Source organism: Phaenicophaeus curvirostris, chromosome 1, assembly GCF_032191515.1.
Source record: "Phaenicophaeus curvirostris isolate KB17595 chromosome 1, BPBGC_Pcur_1.0, whole genome shotgun sequence".
NCBI classification, from domain to species: domain Eukaryota; kingdom Metazoa; phylum Chordata; class Aves; order Cuculiformes; family Cuculidae; genus Phaenicophaeus; species Phaenicophaeus curvirostris.
Window position 1 is genome coordinate 143,837,222 of NC_091392.1, and position 22,174 is coordinate 143,859,395.

Below are 22,174 nucleotides of genomic sequence, written 5' to 3' on the forward strand. Positions count from 1 at the left end.
TCTTTTGTAAATGTTACATTTTTCAACATCTCAGCATTTGTGAATAGTTGAAAGCGATGCCAGCCATCCTTTAATGGGGCACAGAAGCGTTACTGCATTCAAAGAAATGGCACACCATCGCAATAGTCAAAATTACAAGTGCTGTCAAAAACCTACATTTTCACTTTATTGATTAACACCAGGTAACGCAGCGCTCTGCATTACATGTGCTTCTTTCAGATGATGTTTCCCTACAGAGGGGTACGCAGAGAGGGTCATGGCACTCAGGGCTGCTGCAGGGAAGGAGAGGGGCAGAGCCCTGGAGAGCAGGATATGCCCTCCTGGCCTCCCTGGATGACCAGAGGTGGAGTGGGAAGGAGTGCGGGACCTGATACTCCTATGGCTGCGATCACTACCCATTGCCAAGAAGTAACCACAGGGATGCACCCATCTTCCCAGGTCCATGGAGGAAGCAAAGCACATCTTTCCCTCCAGCACCGATGCTGTTTGAGGTGATGATACATTCTCCTGCAGCTTGGGCTCCTGGTGCTTGGTTCGTGTTTGTTGTAGGGGTGACTCAGCACAGGGAGAGGCATCTCCCATGAGGGACCTCTCATAGAGCGCAGGGTGAATTCATTCAGCTGCAAGAAGCAGTCTCCTCTTGGGCTTTCCTGGACCCCTTTTTTCCCCCAAGATTTTCCTGGCTTTCCTGTGCAGGTGAAGAAATCTCCCAGAAGACCCAGGACCACGTGTGTGACAGGTTATGGGAAATGTCCGCTCCGTACTTCCCACCTCCTGACAAGTCCTACCCATCACTGCCACATCCCAACTACCATGGTGGTCTCCCTGTTGGCACCACATGGTAAAAGGAGCCGTCAGAATATCAGCCACCACGTTTGCCTGAAAATGAACTTCTCCTTTGCAAGATTTGCCCCCTAGCTGCCCCACAGATAGGAGGAAAGGCCTTTATTGTGTTGGGTGGTTACTTTAATATTATTCTCAAGGCAGAATGTTTTTGCTCTGGGAATTTCATGCTAGAGTTGTGCGGTGCACCTCAGACCAGCAAATCAGCTAAAATGAGAGCTAGGTGACACACGACAATAAAGTTAGAGGGAAGGGACTAGATGTAATGCCCCACTACAAATATTATTTCCAAGTCCACAGGCTTGCAAATTAAAATGTCCCTGGATCACTGCCATAAAAAAGAACATTAAAAATCAGGGGAAGAGGTCTGGGCATCTGTTAGAAGCATCTAATATATACCAAATGTGTATGCTGGGCTTCTTAGATATATGCATTGTTGAAATATAGCCTACAACTAATGTAAAAGTAGAAATATTTTAATTGTATTTTTCCATTTGATATTCAAATGAAAAAAATATATCTTATTAAACACAACACTTGGCTTTGCTATTTTAATAAAAAATAAGTTGTTGAGGAAAAGAAAAGCAAAACTACTGATTCCTTTCCTTATGAAGATCAAATGAGCCTTTCATGTTTGTATCTCATACTTCACTTTTTAGCATTTTGAGGCAAATAGCAGATATCAAAACTTAGTAAATAATCAAAGACTTATTCAGTTTTTCCAAACTGTCATGCTGCTTATCTTGTAATAACTGATCTCTTAGGTAGCATAAGCTATTTAATTGCTACTGAAGATTATTTGAATCAAAAAAGAAACTACATTCTCCCTTACCCCTCCAAAAGACAAAACTATATTCTTCAAAAAGACACATGCCGACAGATAGATTCTGATCTCCTCTACACACGCAGAAGTGCAGTAGCTAATTTTACAAGATTTTATAGAAGCTGCGTATCTGAGATTATACTGTCCTCCTGACTGCACATTCCACATGGAAAATGGCTTAATTTGGAAATAAATTTTGCTGCAGATAAATCCAGACTCCGTAGTCTCTGGCCATCTGAAGAAACAAAACTATTAATTATTTTTAAAAGCAGCTAAGTATGCACAGCAACTGTATTTTAAAGGGACTTTTTATAGTGTTGGCAAAGTGCGTATTCATGTATCCCCCCGACATGATAGACTGTAATGGCTTCGGTCTGTCATGTCAACCATCTGCATATTAAACAGTCCCTAAGTACACATTGACACAGCAGACCCTAATAGCTCTGAAGCCGTAACAATCTATTGAGTCAATAATATGCATGTTAAAGAGTATCTCCTGTACTTCCATCAATATCTTTTATCTTTTCCTTAATTTGTATCATCTTTTTATATGTATATTCGGAGTTAAGGTTTTAGGAACCTTTACCCTTTAACCTGCTGCCACAGATGTGGAACATTTGGCCGACAGAGGCATATGCAGAAGCAAAATCCTTCCCTAGTATCTGGGCCAGATCTTAAAACGAGGACTGCAATACTTTAATGCTGGCAACACACATTCTTCCAGATAAGGTGGAAATAGCCCTCTTTTCTTCTGGACTGGATCCACTGCTCGTGAAAAGCCCGGGAAAAATTCCTGATGATTTCACAGGCTTTGGATGGAGCTACTGTGATGCTACTCATTTCCTATTACACATTTACTTCTAATTAAATGAAATAGGTCACAAGGGGAAAATGAAACAAAATACAAATGTATTTACTTACAGTAATATCAACCTAAAAAAAACGACAATCAGAAACAAAAGAAAAGAAAATACAAAATAGACAGTTTCTTCACTAACTTGAAGTTATGTCTGGTACCACAGTCTTAATTCACTCCTGTGTGATCCTGAAATTTAATCTTTTACACCGTAGAAGAAGGAGACCATTATTTAAGTATAAGAAAATGGTGACTTAACTTCATCTAAAAAAATGCAGAGAAAAAGCTGAAATTTCCTTTTGCTCAACTTCACATCACTGTAACGTGGTGTAATTCTCTCACACTGATCACAGGACTTTCTCACCTTCTTCAGCTCCTCTTGCTTTCTGTAAGCATCATGATTTGGCTCACGCTTTTAAAAGTGAAACCAAAGTGCAGCGTGTGTTTCCAAAAGGCAGAACCAGGGACAGGGAGGCTACTTGACCCTATCGGCAGATCTTACTGGCCTGAATTCCCCTCTCCTTTCCACTAATTTGACACTCCTGTGCCTTTGAAGCACATATGTATTTATTCCAGCATATTCTTGATTAACTTTCACACCAGTGAGGCCAGAATCATGGTACCCTCCCTGTTGCTTTCCAGGAGTGTGAAATTCATCTCCTCCCTCCTGTGCTTTGCACTATTTCATGTCCCCAGGCACACCAGACAAGATCATATACTTCTATGCCTCACTTCAGGACAGCGTCCCCTAACTGCATGACAAGCTCTGAAGGCACTTGTGCTCTATTAAGTCCTCAGCAACTTTCTTCTTGTAACCAGCTGGCTTTTCTTCCCAACACAGTGGCAGGGAAGTCAATCAGATGCCCGCATGCACACCCAGGGATCTGCCTAGCCATGAGGCAGGTTCTCAAAGTCTCAGCATAGTGCATCCACTTCATCTTATCTGCCACTGTGTGTGTTATAACTACAGGACTTTCTAAACAGTGGGTAACACAGTGCTCACACAGCCACAGGATTCATTATTTGAGCCTATCCAATGAAGATCTAGCAAACAGTTTCAGTTTGGGGCAGGAGATTTTTTTTTCTAAATGAAAAAAAAAAGCTATAGAAAAAAATATCAAAGCAAATATACTAAAAGCTAAAGGATGGGTGCTGTAGAAAAAGATAAAAGCAGAAGTCAGCAGAAGTCCTGCTAACTACATTACCAGTATTTTCTTTAGCTGAGGGAGTCAGCCTAAGAGGAGCTCTGTAAGGGCTTATTCCTGAGGGAAATTGTGCATTGACAGCTCCCTTGTGTGATGACGCAGCTCATCACCAAATAATAGATGAAGTGCTGTCCTCTCTCTGCAACTTTATGGGTACAGTCTTGCCTGTTTGAGGAAAATATGCCCTCCCGGGACTTGTTGCAGGAGCACTCCTTTGCTGTTCACTCTAATCAACTCTGATACTTGCTGTGTAGCAGCACAACAGCCAGGACCGGTCGGTCCAGCCCTGGTGAAAGTAGGAGTATCACACAGCAATGATGTAGCAGCTCTGGACAACATAGGCCACCCACCTACTCATCTGGCTCTTTTGGTTGCACTTAACAAGCTTCCCTGTATTTACTGGAGTTACCAGGTAGTGGCAGAGAAGGACAGGAGAAGGAGGGAGGGCTGCTGGCCACGCAGCTAGAGAGAGAATATCCTTTAATGCCAGTCCTCTGCGTCAAAGATTACTGGGGTGTGGGTAACGCTCCCTTCGGGCAGCCAGCACTTCCAGGAATTGTTCCCCTGATCTATAAGGAGAGATTGCCCAGTCCGATCCCACTTTAGAGCAACAGATACATGCCACCAGGCAAAACAAGAGTCACCAGATTTGGTCAGTAAATGAGACAGAAAAGCAAGGGAGATTAAGAGAGGGCAACTGAAAAAAAAGTGATGCTGTAGGCAGGGTGGTCTGTGTGCCCCCAGCAACCACCTTGCATGCTGCAAGTAGAAAGTGGACTCTCCAAGAAGAACCTCACTTCTTCCCACCTCATCCCCTCCTGCACAATCACGTCACACGCTCGCCTGCAGCTGAGCCTGCCCCAGGTTGGCCTGATCCTGAGCCCGCTAAAGTCAATGGAAAGATTCCAAATTACTCCAGTGAAAAGGACTCCATATTCTCAGGCAAACGTGGGAGAGAAAAATTTGGGCAGGGCTATGATTTCAGTGTCTATGCGCATAGGACGTCTCCTTCCCCACATGGAGGAACGTTGGCCACCCTTCCTACTTTTTTGGTTCTCAGTGTTCAACACTGCACCTGGAGTTATCTCCCATTTACCAGGGAGCTGATTTAAGTGTCTGACTCAGTCACATATGTTTGGCTCCCTTATCCAGAGTAAGATTTGGCCTACTAGCTGTGAAAACAGCTTATATCACATGTGCTGCGAAGCCTAGCCAGAACAGGCTGAATAAAGGATGAAGTTTAATCATGGAAATGTTGACCTACAAATAGAGAACAAAATGTTAAACCACATGGTATAGGGTGCTGCACGCCCCAAATATCAAGGAGAGGAAAGAAGAATTGAACACATTTGGAAAGTAAAGCTTACTGTTTGGGGTTTGGTGGGTTTTTTTTCTTTTTCTTTCTGCAGATTTGGAGAGCCAGACCCACACTGTTCCCGCTCGCGATGACACCCTGGCATCTGAAGAACAACATGACACCCACCACAAAATGCTGCTGTTGGCTGGCGCCGTCTGAAGTGGTGAGGTTTGGTGAGGGAGGTGAGAGTGCCAAAGGAAGGCGAGTGGGGGTGTCACAGCAAGTGGGACCCGGCCACCAGCATGACTCGAGTCTACAGGACCTGTATAAACTGAGGAGAGGTAAACGTGACAGGGATTAATGCCCCTTTCATCCCACATCCTTGAAAAGTAGCTGTGGGTTACCTCTAAAGGAGGGGGGGGATGCTCTTTGTCATTATTTTCACACCACCTTTCATCTAGGACATTCTCACCTTTGTGGGTTTGACACAAAGAAGGGTAGCTTTTTTAGCAGGGAATCCATTTCCATTTTTAATCACAGCCATCACAAAAACAGTTGATTTCACAGGACGTGAAAACTTTCTCATAGGCTTTATTTAACATCATTTGTGGGGTTGCAAAAGACAAAGAAGAATTTTTAAATCAACAATTGTCTTGCTTTCAATAACTTGTGGGCTTTGTCTTTAGGTACACTGCATTTTAGACAAACGTAGTTAACAGCAGCCGGCCAGACCTTACTGCCTGACAACTGTTTCTTTACAGGATTTCTATGTGCCAAGGAGCTGGACAGTAATATCCATTTGGTATTCATGGAAAGTATTTGCAGAACAATAATGACAATAATTGCTTCTGATTCTTGTGTTTACAACACTGCCAAAGTATCATTAGAGCCTTATTTATAGATAATAATGCTTATTAATCACACATATTTGAATTTTGGAATGTATTAGATTAATATTCTTTTGTAGCTTGCTTCTGTACTAATGCTATGAAAAGGACTTGTGAATGCAGCCTACTGGGAAGTGCTCGCCTCAGAAAAGTAAAAGCATCCAAGCCATCTGCAGGTGAGGGACAAAGGGCATACCTCTTCCTTAACAGGCAAACACCAGAGCCAGACACATAGTTCCCAAAACAGCATCTTTGGACTAAAATTGGAGGCAGACTCCTGAAAAAAATACCGTGAAAGGTGTGACAGTAGTGTCATGCTTGAGCTCGCTTTTCGATGCCCTGTGAAAGGCTTTGCTTTCTACTGCTTTATAAAGCAACCAGGTTTGGGTGGTAAGAAAGAGGTCTACTGTCTCACTCCTTAACAGCCCACTCTACCCTACAGTGAGTTTAGCATGGACTTCAGCGTCCATCATCAGTCGAGAGGTTAGTAATGAGAAATATAGTACAAAAATCACTCCTAATTTGGGTTATTAAATAATTCCAGCTTTTCTCTATCAACGTCTGCAGCAATTCAATAGCACCATAGAAGGAAAATGGATTTTAAAAAATGACAGTTACAACAAGCAAAAACGTCACCCAAATCTAAATATCAACTGCCATATATTCATATTCTTCTTTGTCTCCCTGTAGCCCATTACAATGCTGAAAAATACACCAAAGCAACTGCAGTACCAAACTCTCCAATTTTTGGTGTGTGGCCAGCTCCATAAATTTGCATTTAAACAAATAAAATCTAGAACAGTGTTGTATGTCTTTTTTTTTTTTCCCTGAGATGGTTCTTCAAGCAAATTTAAAGAGGCTCTGTCACTTTAGGGACCACATTTCTGTCTGCTTTTTTTTTCTTTTTTATCCACTGCTGATGTAATGTAAGTACTACAAATGCCACAAATTACAGAAACAGGGAAGCGAGGAAGGAGGGGTTGTATTTTATTCACTTGTGCCCATTTTGTGTTTTTTACAGCGCTCTGCACAGTCAGGATAACCTGTTCCTCAGTGTCACAGTCCCCATTGTCTCCAGGGATCTTTCACAGTGACAGGAAAAAAAGAAATAATTAAAACACAGAAGCTTTAAATTGCAAAGAACACTTGTGGATTGCTGCAACTCCCTCAAACTGCCCCTAGCTGATATATTTTAACAGACAAAATTACAAAGTGATGGGTGCCCCTTTAAAATGCATTTCACCCATTAATATTCCAGCGTAAGCTTTGCTTACTGTGTTTATAAACCGCCAGTATCGAGGGTTCCCAGGAATTTCAAACCTATCAAGACAGCCGGTGCTGAGCACAACCCAATCACTTCTAGATGAAGCTAGGATAATAAATTAAATAAAAACCTAGCAGCACAAATAGAGATGAAACTCAAGAACAAAGTTGGGGCTGGAACGCAGAGGGGAGCCTCATCCTTATGGGTTCAGCACAACAAAGAAGGGTACCACTCCCATCCAAGAGACCCCAGGTCCTGCTGGGGGCTACGGAGCCGGCTTGCCCCTGGTTTTGCTGGAAGGAGGGTCATGGCTTCAACCATGTCTTGTAGACAAAGAAATTAGCCCTTGAGTATGGGCACTAGAAGTGCACAGAGTTTTGGATTGGAGCCCCTTTCCAACTTTGGCTCAACACTATTCAGCCAAAATTCATCCCAGAAATTGACAGTGCTGCACTGAGGGGACTTTGACGAAAGGTCATAGGTTTCAATTCTACTGCGTCTCCTCTTCTGAAGAGAAGCCTGTAACCTCAGGTGCAGGCGACCCACTCTGGGGTTCATCGGTGCAGAGGCATCTACGCATATTCCTCTCTCCCCAGACATTGGCTGTCTCTCAAAACATTTGCTATATTTTCCTTACATTTCAGTGTGTCATGGTACAGAAAGCTATCCCTCTAACACATCTTTAAAATATGCATCTTACGCTTTCCTAACAGTAGGAAGAAATAGCTGGAAGAGTTCAGTACTGAGATCCTAATTTCAGAAAGTCAAAACATCAGCATTTCAAATCATAATTCACCCTATGCAGATTCCAGACTTCTTATTTTCTTAACTGAATAATGACCAATAATTTCTATTATTGATATCTGGTGTTTTTTTCATGGTGGTAGTGGTTTAATCATTTCTCCTACCTCTCTGAAGAAAAAGGCAAAGGAAACAGCGCACTGGGAAAGGTAGGTTTGTGCTTTAGATCCATAGAGCTGATGTTAAACCTATACAAAGATAAAAAAAGAAATTTCCAACAATAGCATTTTACCCTTTTTTTAGCCAAAGATAAGAGAAGTCAGATTTTTATGTCCACATTTGACTTTCTAAAGAAAAGTAGCCACTTTCTTTTTTAAATACTGAGTTTTCACAGTTCTCACAGAAGCCAGATGAAGGGATAAATGCCCAGTGCCCATGAAAAATAGTCTCTTTTCTCCAGTACCTCTTTCCTGTACCTGTATGAACCCCTTGTAGGAAAAAGCTGGCCCTTCTGTACAAAATAAGTAGATGATGCTACAAATACTGCTCACACACCCCAGCAATTTCAGCATACAAGTGAGAGTATGCAAAATCAAGTCTCAAATAAAACCCAAGCTACAAACAGCAAATGCACCTTCCTAATATTGAGTGGGGTTGGTTGCTACAAGTTATGTTTTTGGATTTGTTGATACAGGACATGAAAATAAAGACAGAAAAGTTTTGACTGACTTGTTCACTAACTGTGTCTCGGTGGTCATAAAACATTAAGAATGGACATTCAGCTGGAAAAGAACTAAACACAGAGAGTTTCTAAAGTAGTTTTTTGTTGTATCATTTTATCTACTACATTAGTCGGTAGAACAACATTATTCTGTTTGTATTTGGCATCAGTTTTATTTTCAAATAGTTATTTTTTCTGCTATCAGATTGCATGTTTATTGTGTATTTATCCCTCTAGATACATATAATGAACATTTCTCTTCCTTATTATTATTTCATTTATAGCTACTAAAATTAGGAATTTGTTGTTTCACATTGTCTTCATAGAACTGCAAGACACAGGCAGGAATAAAAATAAAAACATACTTTTTCAGCGAGTAGTCTACTAACCAAAATGAGAAAAACAATAGTATTTGTATATTTCTAAATAGTCCTGTAGGAGTCATAGGCTTCTACTACGTGCTTTATATCATATAGTTTTTCCCTCTATTATGACATTCTGATTACTTAAAAAAAAAACTTTCAAAAATGTTAAGGTGCAAACCTTTGTATGGAGTACTTTTAGTATGCTTTTTATTCTGACAAGATTAATAATTATCGTATAAGCATGACACAGTGTTTTAAAATGTTTCTACTATGAGTTAGCATTGTGCATATAGGTATAAACATGGTAAGAAAGGTTATTTCAGAGCAGAGAAATGTATATTTAAACAAATTGTGATAAAATGGTAAAATCATTTAAGAATAAAAAGCCTTTTTATCCCATCATAGTTATTCTGAATTCAAAATATCTGTAGTGAGTTACAGAAGTGCACTGGGCATTTGTAGTGACAACAAAAGGTACTGAAATTAATGGGAGATAACTGTGGGAAGCCTAGCAAATGTCCCAGAGCTTTGGGCAAAAGTGGCCAGGGAAAGATCTGCTGTGTGGCAGGTGACAAGCATGTACCTTCCCCACCAACAAGAACCTGCCTTCTTCCGTAGAACCTGCGACTAGCTCCTCGTGAGAATCAGGTTTTGGACTAACCAGACTTCTGCTGTCCTTCAACAAGACAGTTCCTAAGTGCTTACAGTCCTCGTGACAGACTGAGTCTTCACCAGAACACGCAACTGCCCTTTTCACTCAACTCACACGTATTCAGCACTTTCCATCAGCGCAAAGGAACATTTTTTTGACCAACTGTTCAAAATGCCCAGTCATTTGTATCCCATATATCATACGTAGCTACTGCAATTATTGCTGTCCTGCTTCACTGGAGCCAAAGTGGATAGGATCTAACACTTAGGTGGCTCAAGCGTAAGGGCATAGTCAATGTGGTCCCAGACCAAGTCCACCTACATCGAATAAATGCAAAAATAATCCGTAATATTAAGATCCCTAATAATATTAAGGACTGATAGACATACAACAGGGAATGGTGAAAGGACTAGATCCTTCTCATTCCAGTCAGGCAAAACTCTAGGTGGCTTCAATGAACGGGATAAGCAGGATCTGGCCCATCTTGAGAAGCACAAGTTTTGGCTTCCAGGGGCTGACCTGTACCTGTTCTTTGGAGCAGGACAGTGAAATGCTGGACTCGGTAGACTTTGTACAAAGGAGAGGACTAAGGGCTGTTTTCTCCCTGCTAAAATGAACATCAAGGCCAACGGTGGCACCGCAATTTGCCCCCGAGCTGAAGTGCTGGGATTCAACTCTGCTACACTCTTCCTATTAACTTTCCTTGCAGGAGTAATTTTTAAATAATGTAATGCCAGGTGCCAGAGGGCTCACTTTTTACAACATCAAGCTGAATCGTATCAACTCTCGTTCTAAATTTAAAATATGATCGCATTACTTGACTTCATACTTTTTATAAAGATCCCATTGCGGTGCGGTTTCACAAGGTATAAAAGCCCATGCAGGTATTATGGGCCATACCAGTTCATTTCATCTCATTAATCAGCTTCTTAAAAATGCTTTCCTTGCAGTGCATTAGAAAAATAAAACAAATGTTCTTTTTTATCAGTTCCCAAATTAAATTCGTATTTCATAATGACTGTATTTCATGTGCAAAATAACAAAATATGCTTACATACCTGACTTCACTTTTTTAGTGAATTGCTTCATTTGTAAAATGTTGAATATAAAACTGGAACCTAAAATGAATTACTCGTTTTTTCTTGCTATGAAACCTTGTTTAAGTTCACAGCAATTTTAAATATGATACATTTAAAATATTAATATTTCCCATATATTATTCACTGACTTTCAGGTTTCATCTCAAGTTAGTGGCACTTCATATTTCAAAGGAAGAAGTGTTTCTTTTTTCCTGTACTAATGTTCTATTAATTCACTTTGTAATATCACTCTGGTTCAGACAAATGAAATTGCACTAAATTGCTTATGCCAAGAATCATGCTAAAGTCATTGGCATTATATAAAATTCCATTTTCCATTACTATTTTATAAGTTTTTTATCTCAGTGGCATCTTTTTAGGCATAATTCATAGCCCTGTTTAGTTAGTTCTAGAAGAACAAATATATGCACAAATATTTTTGTGCTTAGAAGGGGGTGTATGTAGATATTTACAGTAAAGTCTGTAACTTAAATGACTTTTGCAAGGCACCAGATGCAAACTCCCAGTGAACTACCTTAACAGCTTTTCCTTTATGAACATTTTTTATTTTGGGTAGTGTTCTCTTCCAGCATGTATTTCATCACACACGTGTATAAACACACACGTACGCACGCATATATGTTTGTGAAAAATAAATTTGTGTGCATGTAGAAATACTTGAAATGCCTCATATGCATATTATGCAACATATGCCATTCATGTAATCATTATATATATAAAAGTAAATTTAATCTTATATATATGAATAAAATATGTGAAGGAAGTCCCTAAAGGACCTGTAAAGGCCTAAACATAGACAGATCTTTCATCACATCCAAGGAACTGAAAGAGCCATGGATATAAAGCAGAATATTTTTATACGAACATGTATCCTTTATAATCTTACCATGAAGCCCACATGGCCACAGAACTATTTCCAGAGCTGTGGATGGAAGTTAAACCTAGGCGGGCTGAAAATCTTTAATGAGTAAAGTAGTGTCTAATCCTATGAAATACCTTTCAGGAGGGAAATAATTACAAAGCACTGGAGCAAGAGTAGCAAACAGCAGTAAAAGCACCTGCAAATAGGTCTAAGGAGCTATAAATATATCTCAGCGTCTGCACAGACAACTTTCTCTGACGGTCATCAAAATCATGTTAAGGAGCTCGAAATCCAACTCTGAGGAACGCAGATTAATACATATATATAAATATATAGTCTATGCCTGAAACTTTAAGTTTGCAACACTGTTAATAATGTATGCTACTTTTTTAACGCCCCATAGCTGCTCTCTTTGCAATTTAATAAATAAGATTTTTTTCTTTAAATTTGGTCTGACTCTTCAAAAAATAAATTACAGAATAACTGATGCAAATTCCTGTTCTCGTGAACACAATGAAATTATATGGAGAAGGGCGAACAACAGGAGAGTCTCCTCCTCAGAAACAGAAATGATTGCCCTGTTCCTATACGGTCCTCAAACGCCAGAATTCTGAAATATGAATCAGACCTCAAATGCAAATTAACCTGAGAAGGGCGGGAGGGAAGAAATCAGAGACACATACCAAGTCAAACGCTCCTTTTTCTGCCTATCTCGTCCGCAATGTTAAAATAGGCTAAACAAAACAAGTGCACATCAAGATAGAGCCAATTAAGGACTAGAAAGAAGGAAAGGGAGGGTGGGGTGGGGAGGAAGGCACCTTGCTGAACACATGGGGAGTGGGAGCGCAGCATCCCACCCCGAGCCATACCTACCTTGCGGGTGTCCAAGGGAAGACAACGGGGGTAAATTGGAACCTGCTTTGATTTGTTGTCATCCGGTTGCACCCGGGACGCGGTGTGGGGGAGAAGGGTAGGTCTGCACGGGGACGGAGGGGGGCGGGGGGGGATAACAAGCGTGCGAGGGTGCCAAATGGGATGTAAATGAATGGGGTTTGGAGAGGGGAGGCTGGGAATTTTTTTTTATTTTTTTTTTAATAGGAAAAGAGGAAGGGGATAGAGGAAAAGCGGGACCGGCGGTGCTGGGGAGGGCGAGAGGAACCGTGCGGGACCCTCCGGGAGCCGCGGGGCAGCGGAGCCGCCGCCGGGTCCGTGTAGGCGGCGGGGGATGCTCCTTCCCGGGAGGGGGGCGCCCCCGCTCCCTCTCTTCATGGATCGCCTCTCTCGCCCCCCCCTCCCCGCCGCTCCCCCCGGCCTCCAGAGCGTCCCCACACGTCCTCCCCCCTCCACCGGCTGCCTCACCGCTCCCGGCTGGCTCTCCGCTTGGAAATGGAGACCGGCAACTCTCAGCAGAGCTCCCCGGCATCCCACGGTCCTGAGGAAGGAGTTTGGGGCGGCGGATGGGGGGGTGGGGGGTGTTTGAGAGTGACGGTGAGACGAGGAGGAGGAGGAAGGAGGAAGGCTGGGAAGAAGGGGGTGGGGGGAGACGGAGCTCCTGAAACGGAGCCAGCCCAAACGGGAGACGCTGCTGGAGCCGGGGCTGCGTCATCTCGGGACCGGGAGAGGGCTCAGCCTCCCCCCGCCAGCAGGGGGGCAGCTGCCAGCACCCTTCCCCGCAGCCCCGCGGGGTCGGGACGGGGCGAGAAAACCCCTCGCCGAGGGGAGGGACGAGCCGCTGTCGGGGTGTCTGGCGGTGCCAGAAAAGGGAGGGTGGGGGGAGAGGCGTGCGGGGCAGGATCGGCCCCGGCCACGCGTGGAACCGTCGGGGCTCACGGGGCGGCGGGACAGGGAGGGAAAGGGAGGAACGTTCCGCGTTTAGAGCCGCGGGGGAAACTCGCAGCCTTTCAAAGAGTTTCAGCTGGAAATGCCGCCTGCCCCTTTCACATTTGGAAGCGCGGGGGTCCCTTTTTATCCCCCCGCTGGACAGTGGGTCTCTTTGAGCCGATTGCCGTGTCCTACGGCTGCAATTACGAACTAAACTTTCCTTCTGCAGGGAAGAAGTAGCTGAGACTGAGGATCTGAAGCCAATGAGTGGCCAGCGGCCAGCGTGGCCCTCGCCAAGGGGTAAGGAGGTGGTGACTTGGCCCTGTGCTGGATGCTTGCAAGTGCAGCGCGCCCCACGCCTGCAGCAAGGCAACTGGCCTTGGGAACACCTTCCCTTCTCTCAGCTATGCCCACCCGTCCAAGTCACTTTCCTTCTGGAGGTCATCTGCCTCAAAGGGTTTCTAAACTCAACTCCAAATGCTCACGTCCACGTATTTTGGGGTTTTTATTTCCCTACCTCTCCCACGGTCTCCACTTTAAAAAGCAAAGCTGCTTGTAGTGGGACTCAGATCGCAGGTGCCATCATGGAGGCCCATAGTGAGCATCAGTAAAACACAAGAGAAAACAGAGTCCCCAGGCAAGAGCACAGAGCTGGTACACAACCATGCACAGCCTCAACCCAGCCTTGCACCGCACCTGCTACAGCAAAGTTGGCGTATGCAAAGCCCTTAAAATATCGACCATAATCATTACTGTTATGTGCATATAGATTTTATCTTATTTTATGACTCTGTGTGTGTGCGCAGTATACGTGCACGTGTACACACATACACTTTTATCTATGTATATGTACGTATTCAATACTGATGGGCCTGTTAAACTGAGCAGTGATTTCTCTCCTCCAGATAGATGTATAATACTCACACACAGTGATGATACCTAAGATGTTTGGGGGTGGGGATGCATAATATCTTATAAATTTGAAGTTTTTATCAGGCAGAGCAGATTACTTTAAGCGTTCAATTTCTCAGCGATCCAATTTTATTAGGATTTACTATCATTTGTGCTGCGCGTCCCTGGGGAAATAATGCTTTGATTAATGTAATCCTGGGCTGGGATCCGCCACATGCCCCTCTCCCAAGAGAAGGGCCCTGTTTGACAAACAAAAACAGAGCAGCAACTATTGCAATCTGTACTCACCTTTTGAAAGCACACAGACCCGCACACACACACGCACACGAAATACAACCCCCTCCTCCTCCCAACCCCAAATACAATAGCAGCATCTCAAAACAATGTGCACTTATTCATTTGCACACAATGCCTCTGATTCAGTGTGGGACGTACAGTCCAGCCCTCAACTGCAGAGAGCCAGCCCAAAAAGGATCCTACTCTGTCCCCCACTGAGAAGCTGAAGCATCTCTGGGAAGCTCAATGCCTCTCTGTATTTCAGGCTCTCCTTGGGCTCCCAACATTTCTGCCTCTTTGTTTCCCACTGCAGGCCTTGTTGAAAAAACCGATTTCAAGTCTGCTCCTTCAGCCCATTCGAAGCCCAAGGGCCCAAGAAGCTGTCCCTGCGAGGCTCCCTGGCACCCACCTTGGGGGGACAAGTGCCTCTCCAAATGGGCCCTGGTAAGTGAATCACAGCCAGGCACTCCACTCAGCTCACAGAGGTGGGGGGGGGTGGGGGACACACCAGACACGCAGGAAAAAAAACCTTAGGCAGAAAGTCTTGTCACATACATTTTTAAAGGGAAGAAAAGAAACTATTCCTCTGCCTTTGGGGGTTGCTTGGGTTCGAGCAGCTTTGTTCCAGCTACCCCACCACCACCACCCCCGCTCCTTCTGTTTGTGTCGAAGGCTGGCAGGAACAATAGCGTTTAAACAGGAATAAACATGCCCAGATCAGAGCTCAGCCCTAGAGAAAGCTTTCCCTTTCTCTGCTTCCCTAGATGAACTGGACGGTGTTTCACCCTTCCCTCCTCTCTCCCCGCAAAACCAAGTCCACCACCGGCAGCCCAAATAGCAGTTTAATGCTTTTCTCCCCCGCCCCAGCAAAGCGGGTCCCACTGTGCCTGAGGAGGATTTCCAGCCCCAAAAACGGGCTCTTGCTGCGCTCAGGCCACTTTATTCCAAGTCCAGAATAATAAATCCGGGGGAAGGAGGAGGGGAGGGATCTCCAGGCTGGAGCTGAAGAGGGATGCTGTTTGCGCCGGGGGTTTTCAATAAGATGCTGCTCTCTCCTTCGCGTTTACCCACTGACCCCCAATACGGTGACTCAGCGATTACCGAGGGGGGGGGGGGGTGTCTGGGGGGACGGGAACACCCCCCCTCCCCTTTCCTCTTTCTTTTCTTTCCTGATGAAAAACGATGCAATTACCTTTCTGCATGCTGATCTGAGAGTTCAAGTAACAAGCCTTAAACGCGTTATCAGGCGCTTGTTAAAGAAGGAAGGGAGGAGTGAAGAGATGAGGGAAACAAATCTAGACGTATATGTGTCTGTGCATGCCGGAGTGTACGTGTACCTATATGCGTGTATGCGTATACTTCTGCGCGCATATAGATACATCTTTAAATGACAGACTGCTAGAACGGATGGGCTGTTGTACGGCCTGAGTCCTTGCACCCTGGGAGATGAGGCAAAAGTCTCAATTTAAAACAGCACCAACCAAAGGAGAGGGGAAAAGAAAAAAAAAAAAAAAGGAAAGAAGAGGCGCAAATCACTCCAGGGAAAAGTTATTTAGGCGCAATCTCTGGATTTTCTCAGCGCAAACTGACTCTCCTGCCCGGGTTTGGTCCAGTTTCCCCGCTCCCCTTCCCCCTCCCACCCAAGGGGGGATCCATCCCTATTTCGCGTTTCCCCCCCAGCAGCCGCTCCCTCTCCCCAGGGCTCCCCGAGGCCGTGAGGTGCGGAGGGGTCCCCGCCGTTCTTGCGGATCCCCGCCTCTGCCCTCCCCTCCTCTGCTTGTCCGTCCCCCCTTCCCCCCCGCCTTTCCAGCACTAGCAGGCGGCAAGAAATTGTTTCCGAAGTCGGATGGCGGAGTTGAATTTAGAGAGGGGAGGAGGGAATAAATGCGAGGAGATGATGAATAATGTTAACTTTTGACTGTAGGAGTCATGATGGAGTTGAGCGAAGCTGCGGGGAAATATGTCATTTAATCCCAGGGCTACCGAAGCCCCTTTTATCAAACATCGTGATGCTGAAATTATACTGCGACTGAGCACTTAAAAGTATCCAACATCAGGCAAATATATAGATAGGAGGAAAGGGTCTAAAATGAACGCACGTACAAACTAACCACGCGACCGTGAAACCCCCGAGTGGATTAGATAAATCTAAATACATGGGCATTAAAGAAAAAAAACCAAACACGTTAAAACTGTAGCTGCTGCATTCACGCAAGGCGAACAGACAGCGTGTGCATGTTTGTGTGCAATGCCAAAAAGAGCAGCCTTAAGGTTGACCTGCTGCAATCTGCACTGAGCTCCTCAGACAATAGAGAAGTTCAAATGTCAAAAAATCTAATAATAAAAAACAGAGCTGCCAAACTGCACGAACTGTTTTCTGGTGTATCACAATTATTCACCCTCTTATCCACTAAGAGACTGCCAGTCCTTATGTGCATTAAAAAAAAAAAAAATCTATGTAATGCATATGGATCTCTTTTTTTCACATGCGAAACGCTATTGAGATGGCAAGCACGCAAATCAGAATGATATCATGTCTAATAAAAGTAGGGCTAAGGTTTTCACAGTCTCTTTTAAAAGACTCCAACTTGTAAATCCCCTTTTTATGTTGCTACATGCACGATTATTCTTATAAATAAAAATCTACATGTTCAAGGAGCTGGATTGGAACTATATATCCCTCTGATTTTAACGTCGGTGGGAGCATTATGTTTCCATCATATGTAATGTGTCTACATTGAGCTCAAGTCAACAGATAGATTGTTCCATTCATTTGGCAACTTTCATTATAGTACGTGTGAGGTGAACCCTAAGCACGACACGTTGGGTAATATCAGAATTATGCAGCTGGGAAAGAAAGGACCTCTATTTTAAAAGCTATCTTGTTTTGCATGTGCAGTTCTGTATCATTGTTCTAATTTATTACAGAACCCGAAATGCTTTGTTGTGCTCAAAACAATAAATAAGTTTCCAAGTGAAGCCTTCAGAATAAAAGCTGTGGAGAAATGGTCCGCCTGCCTATTGTGTTTATCGTTCTTATCGCCAGCCTTTAAAAGTAATCTGTATGTTTTCCTATTTTCTCCAGATTGGTTAGTGTAATATCCCTAGTGCAGCTATCAACGTGGTCATAAGAACTCTGAACTACAGTGTGGGTAAGCTTGAAAAACCCAGAGCAGAACACATTAGCCAAGAATGCAACATATCTGGAAGCCAGTCAACTTCACGTTTTCAGCTGACTGCTGTATTATGCACGAATGTGTTTTACATATAGCAGACTGTATACGGAATATGTCTTTATGTTTAACATTTTAATTTGTAAATGCTAATTAGGCAGTTGGTCTCCACGGTTATATTAGGAGATACCTAATCGTTTCCCACTATAAGTAAATGAATACTAAACACGGTAAACATTCACTTTCTCTTCCCTAGCTCGGCGACAGTATCGCTTCCACATCTATTTTACAAAGGACAAAGTAGACGTTTATTAAAAGAAAGGGGGGGGAGAAGGATAAAAAGTGCTCTCTGTAGCACTTTTCGAATTAGAAAGACACTGCAGGCGTGGACCCAGCAGTCCGAGTCGAGCCGGACTTTTTCCCAGGCAGCCAACAAAGTTAAGTTTTGCCGAATTAACTTGTTGCTAACTCTTGGTTTGTTTAAAGCAGAGCGCAGGTTGCACTTGCAGGGTTGGGGAAAGGAGGAGGCAAAGGAAAACTGGGCGGGGGGGGGGGGAAGAAAGGGGGGAGCGGGGGAGGAATCCGCTCAGCTCCAACCCCGGGATGTTGAACTTCTCTGCGCTCTTTCGACTCAGCACCCCACCCCCTCACCCCCACTCCAGAGGCGAGGTCACCAAACTATGGCAAATCTCAAGTAAGGCACCAGGTTTCTGAGGGGAATTGCGCTCTGGAAATGTGTTTGACTAGTATGGAATATTGCTGGTGCTGGTTTCGCCAAATGCGGTAGGTGGAAAGTTTTGTTCATGTCAATATCTCAACCGTGTTCCCACACGGTCACTACACACGGAGACTTCACTCCGTTTTCCAAATGAAGACCCGCGAACACTTAAAATGAAAAGTGTATATTCTTGTAAGTCGTTTTCTCTCCTTGATTAGTTTGCTCTCTTTTTATTATTATTATTCTCCTTTTTTCCCCCCATTTTGTGTGTGTATGTGCTAGGTTTTTAGGCGGGGAGTTCATCTTGCCAGGCTCTATCATATTTATGGGCTGTGTGATTTCCACGACTCCAACTGGTCTTTCCTTTAAGGAGGCAAGGAATAAAACTTTCCCAGACGCACGGAAACTGTTGGGGCTCCAGTTCGGGGGGAAAAAAGTGGCTTCCACCCCACACACCCCCCCCAGGGCCGCCCCGGGGACCGCCCGGGACATCCCCCTTACAGGTGTTTTTGGGGATGCTGCAGCCACGCTTATTCTCCTGTGCCAGCTCCGTAACGGTGAGCTGAGGGAGGAGAGGAGGGGAGAGTGAGAAGCAACCATCCTTAGGCAGGAAGACAAAAAAAAATAAAACCCCAAACCCTAAATTTCTCACTCTTATCCCCTCTTGCAACCACTTAGAGAGGGAAACAGAGAAAAGAAGCGGGCGCATAGGGGCAATGGGTTGAGAATCGAGCCGTGGCAAGCTAAGCTGGGGTCCCTGTCGATGTTGTTGGTTTTAGTTGATATTAACGCCTGTAAGTGTCCCGGACGGCGACAAGTTGTGTGGCCGGTGCGGGCAGGGCGGGAGGCGGCGGGGGGGGGGGCGCTGGCTCTCGAAAACCAGAAAAGTGAGGGATGGGAGGGGGGAGAATGACCAGCTGGGGGGAAAGGGGAGAAGGAAAAAAAAAAATCCCTGAACCCCGCTTTTCCAGGTTTAATACGGCGATCAAATATTAAATGATCTAAAAAACAAAAAAAAAAAACAAAAAAAAAAAAACAACCACCAGTCGTTTTATTGCATCTACAGAGACCGAAGCGCCTTATTTAGGGGACAACCAACCCCACGTGTGGTACCCTAGGTCACCCCTAATCGCGGTGTTTAATTAGCTGCTCTCTCTCCCTCGCAGGCTCCGGGTCCGCTGGAGGCATCGCACCAACCGGGACGCTTTTGGGGCGGCCTCCGAACCGGCGCCCCCGCTCCTCGCTGCCTCCCTCCCGCCGCCCCGCTCCCTCCTCGCCGGCCCAGGGAGTTTTTAAGGATTTCTCCCCGCGAGCCGGGTACCCGGGATGCGGGGGGGACCGGGAGGAGCCGGGACCGGGGGCGGCCGGGGCTGCGCCCCCCGCGCCGGGGCCGGAGGGGCCGCAGGGCGCCCCCTGGCGGCCGAGCGGCGCCTGGCGGAGCGCGGCCAAAGTTGGTTTTGCTCAGCAAGCCGTGTCGTATAAAATTAACGACGGCCAATAAAATTAGCCTACATGTTTCCACCGTAAAAAGTCCAAAACAAAATAAAGCTAGCTTTTAGCGAAGCTAAAGGAGCTCGGGTTTGGCCCCGGTTCTCTCTGGCTTGAACTGGGGTCCTTTTATCTAAAGCCCAGTGCACAAACATATAGCTTAATGTGACTAGTGTTCTTCCTTTTATTTCTTTCTCTATGGCAACCAATATGTTCTGCTCAGAAATGTTCCCCCATCAAGGAAACAAATGATCTTGAGGGAGCAGCTCTATACGGCATCTGTTCCGATGGAGCACACAGAGTTAACCCCAGTCAAAAGAGACGCTGGGCACGTCAACAAGAAGTGGAAAATGAGCGATTCTTCTCCCCCCCAAATTGAAACCTACACCTCCCTAGTTTTACAAGCCATTTTATTGATTTGACTATCGACCGTTTTCAAAGAAGTAACTAATTCTAGGAAATTACAATGATCACCAGCTATTGTGTGTCCAAAAGAGCAGCAATGGGGTGGGGGGGGGGATGAGGGGGGAGGAAAAAAATTATGCAAATAACACGGCAAAATTAAAATAAATGAAAGTCACGTAATGGGATATTTAAGCCTCGGTAAAGTTTTCAGGAGCGGTATCTGGCCTACTAATTTCATCCTACATTATTTATCACATTATTTATCACACTGCCCCAAACGCTATGAAAGAGTTTCAGATCGTTAGCCTGCACCTCTCAATTAGTCGGGATTCGGGGAAAGCGGAGAGACAGGCGAGACTGTCAAGAGAGAGAAACAAAGTGAAATCTGGTCTGCAATCTTCCAGCCCCAATCTCCTTGGAGAATAAAATGAAGGGATGTCCTGGTTAGTTTTGATTGATTATACTCTTTCTGATGGACTTTCACTACAGAGCTCTAGATGTTGTGCTTAACCGTCTGTTCCCTAGTTACAACATTAACCCTCTGCGCGCACCGCCGCTCCGCACCTTCCCCGCCTCCCCCCGCACCCGCGCTGCCAGCAGGTGCCCGGGTCACCCGCTCCCCGGCCCTTCTCCGGGAGGGAGACACCGCTCCCCCCGGGCCCAGCCCCGAGAAGCAGCTTTTGGAAACGAGCCCTCATCTTTGCCTCTCCTCTCCTTTACAAATCCGTAATATTTTCGAGAGCTTTCCTTCTTCTTCACCACCACCCCCCCGCCCCCAACCCCTCACCACCACCTCCCCTCCGAGTCCTGGTGTTACAAGAATTAACAGATACCAGAAAGTGAAGTAGTAACCAGAAAGACTTCCCAGTGCTGAAGAATTGCTCTGCTGCCTTGAGCTTTGGAATGAATCCATGCTTTTTATGTAATATTTCACTAAGGTGCTTTTTGTTGCTAGTGGTTGGTTTTTTCCCTTTCCCCCTTTCTTTTTTTTTTAAAAAGCCTGTTTCCTTCCAGGCAGTTGCCATGGGTTTCCCTGTCTTGTCCTAAGCTTTTGAAAATATATATCCAGAAGACTTTAAAGAAAGCAAAAGTAGATAAAAATAAGTAAAAACACTTACCGATCATACTTCCAGGATTTAGAGATTTTTTTTTAATTTTTGATTTTAATAAGGTGACAGGGGGGAAAAAGCATGTTCTCAACTCCAGCGAAACGATCCATGTTAAGATTTTCCTTTGCACTGACTCCACTAAGCCCCGCTCTCCACTAGTCTATTATTTTCACCAAAATATATGAAAATTTATGCAAATGAAAATCAGCACTAACTGTTCTCCCCTTGTTATACTTTGGATTTTTTTCCAGACAAAACAATCACACTCTGCAAGGGAGGGGGTGGGAAGAGTTGGGGAACTAAGTTGTTGTGTGTGGTTTTGTGTTTGTTTGTTGCCTTTTCTTTTTTTTAATAAAAGACATTACTCCAGCCCGAGCTTTATTTTTTGTTGTCGCCGTGATGAGGGTGTACATTTTTTTTTATTATTTTATTTTGGGGGGATTCCCCCCCCTCCTTTTTTTATTAAGAAAGTAGATCTGTTTGCAGAGGCGCTATCACGTTTCATCAGGCCACCTGAGACGGCTTTTGAAAGCGTGTACTGTGAAATTCATAGCAGTAATTTAGACAAAATCCTCACTGTATATTAATGAAAGACGGCCCCATGGCACCGTTCCTATCCTCCCCATTCAGTGTAAACAAAACCACGAGACTCACTC

At 44.6% G+C, this 22,174-nt stretch overlaps 1 long non-coding RNA gene across 8 annotated transcripts in view; it reads right to left on the reverse strand.

Moving 5' to 3' along the window:
- The window catches only part of LOC138731266 (uncharacterized), a 33,175-nt gene extending 11,535 nt beyond the window's left edge, over positions 1-21,640 (reverse strand). For 2 of the 8 annotated variants that reach the window (XR_011339153.1, XR_011339150.1), the window contains exon 1: positions 12,976-13,057. This is a non-coding gene — a long non-coding RNA (uncharacterized lncRNA). Of the gene's footprint in view, positions 1-8,083; positions 10,023-12,299; positions 12,353-12,975; positions 13,062-21,527 lie in introns of those variants that run through there. The other 6 variants (XR_011339149.1, XR_011339148.1, XR_011339152.1 and 3 more) reach the window with 5 other exon arrangements.
- Between the last annotated feature and the right edge of the window lie 534 nt (positions 21,641-22,174).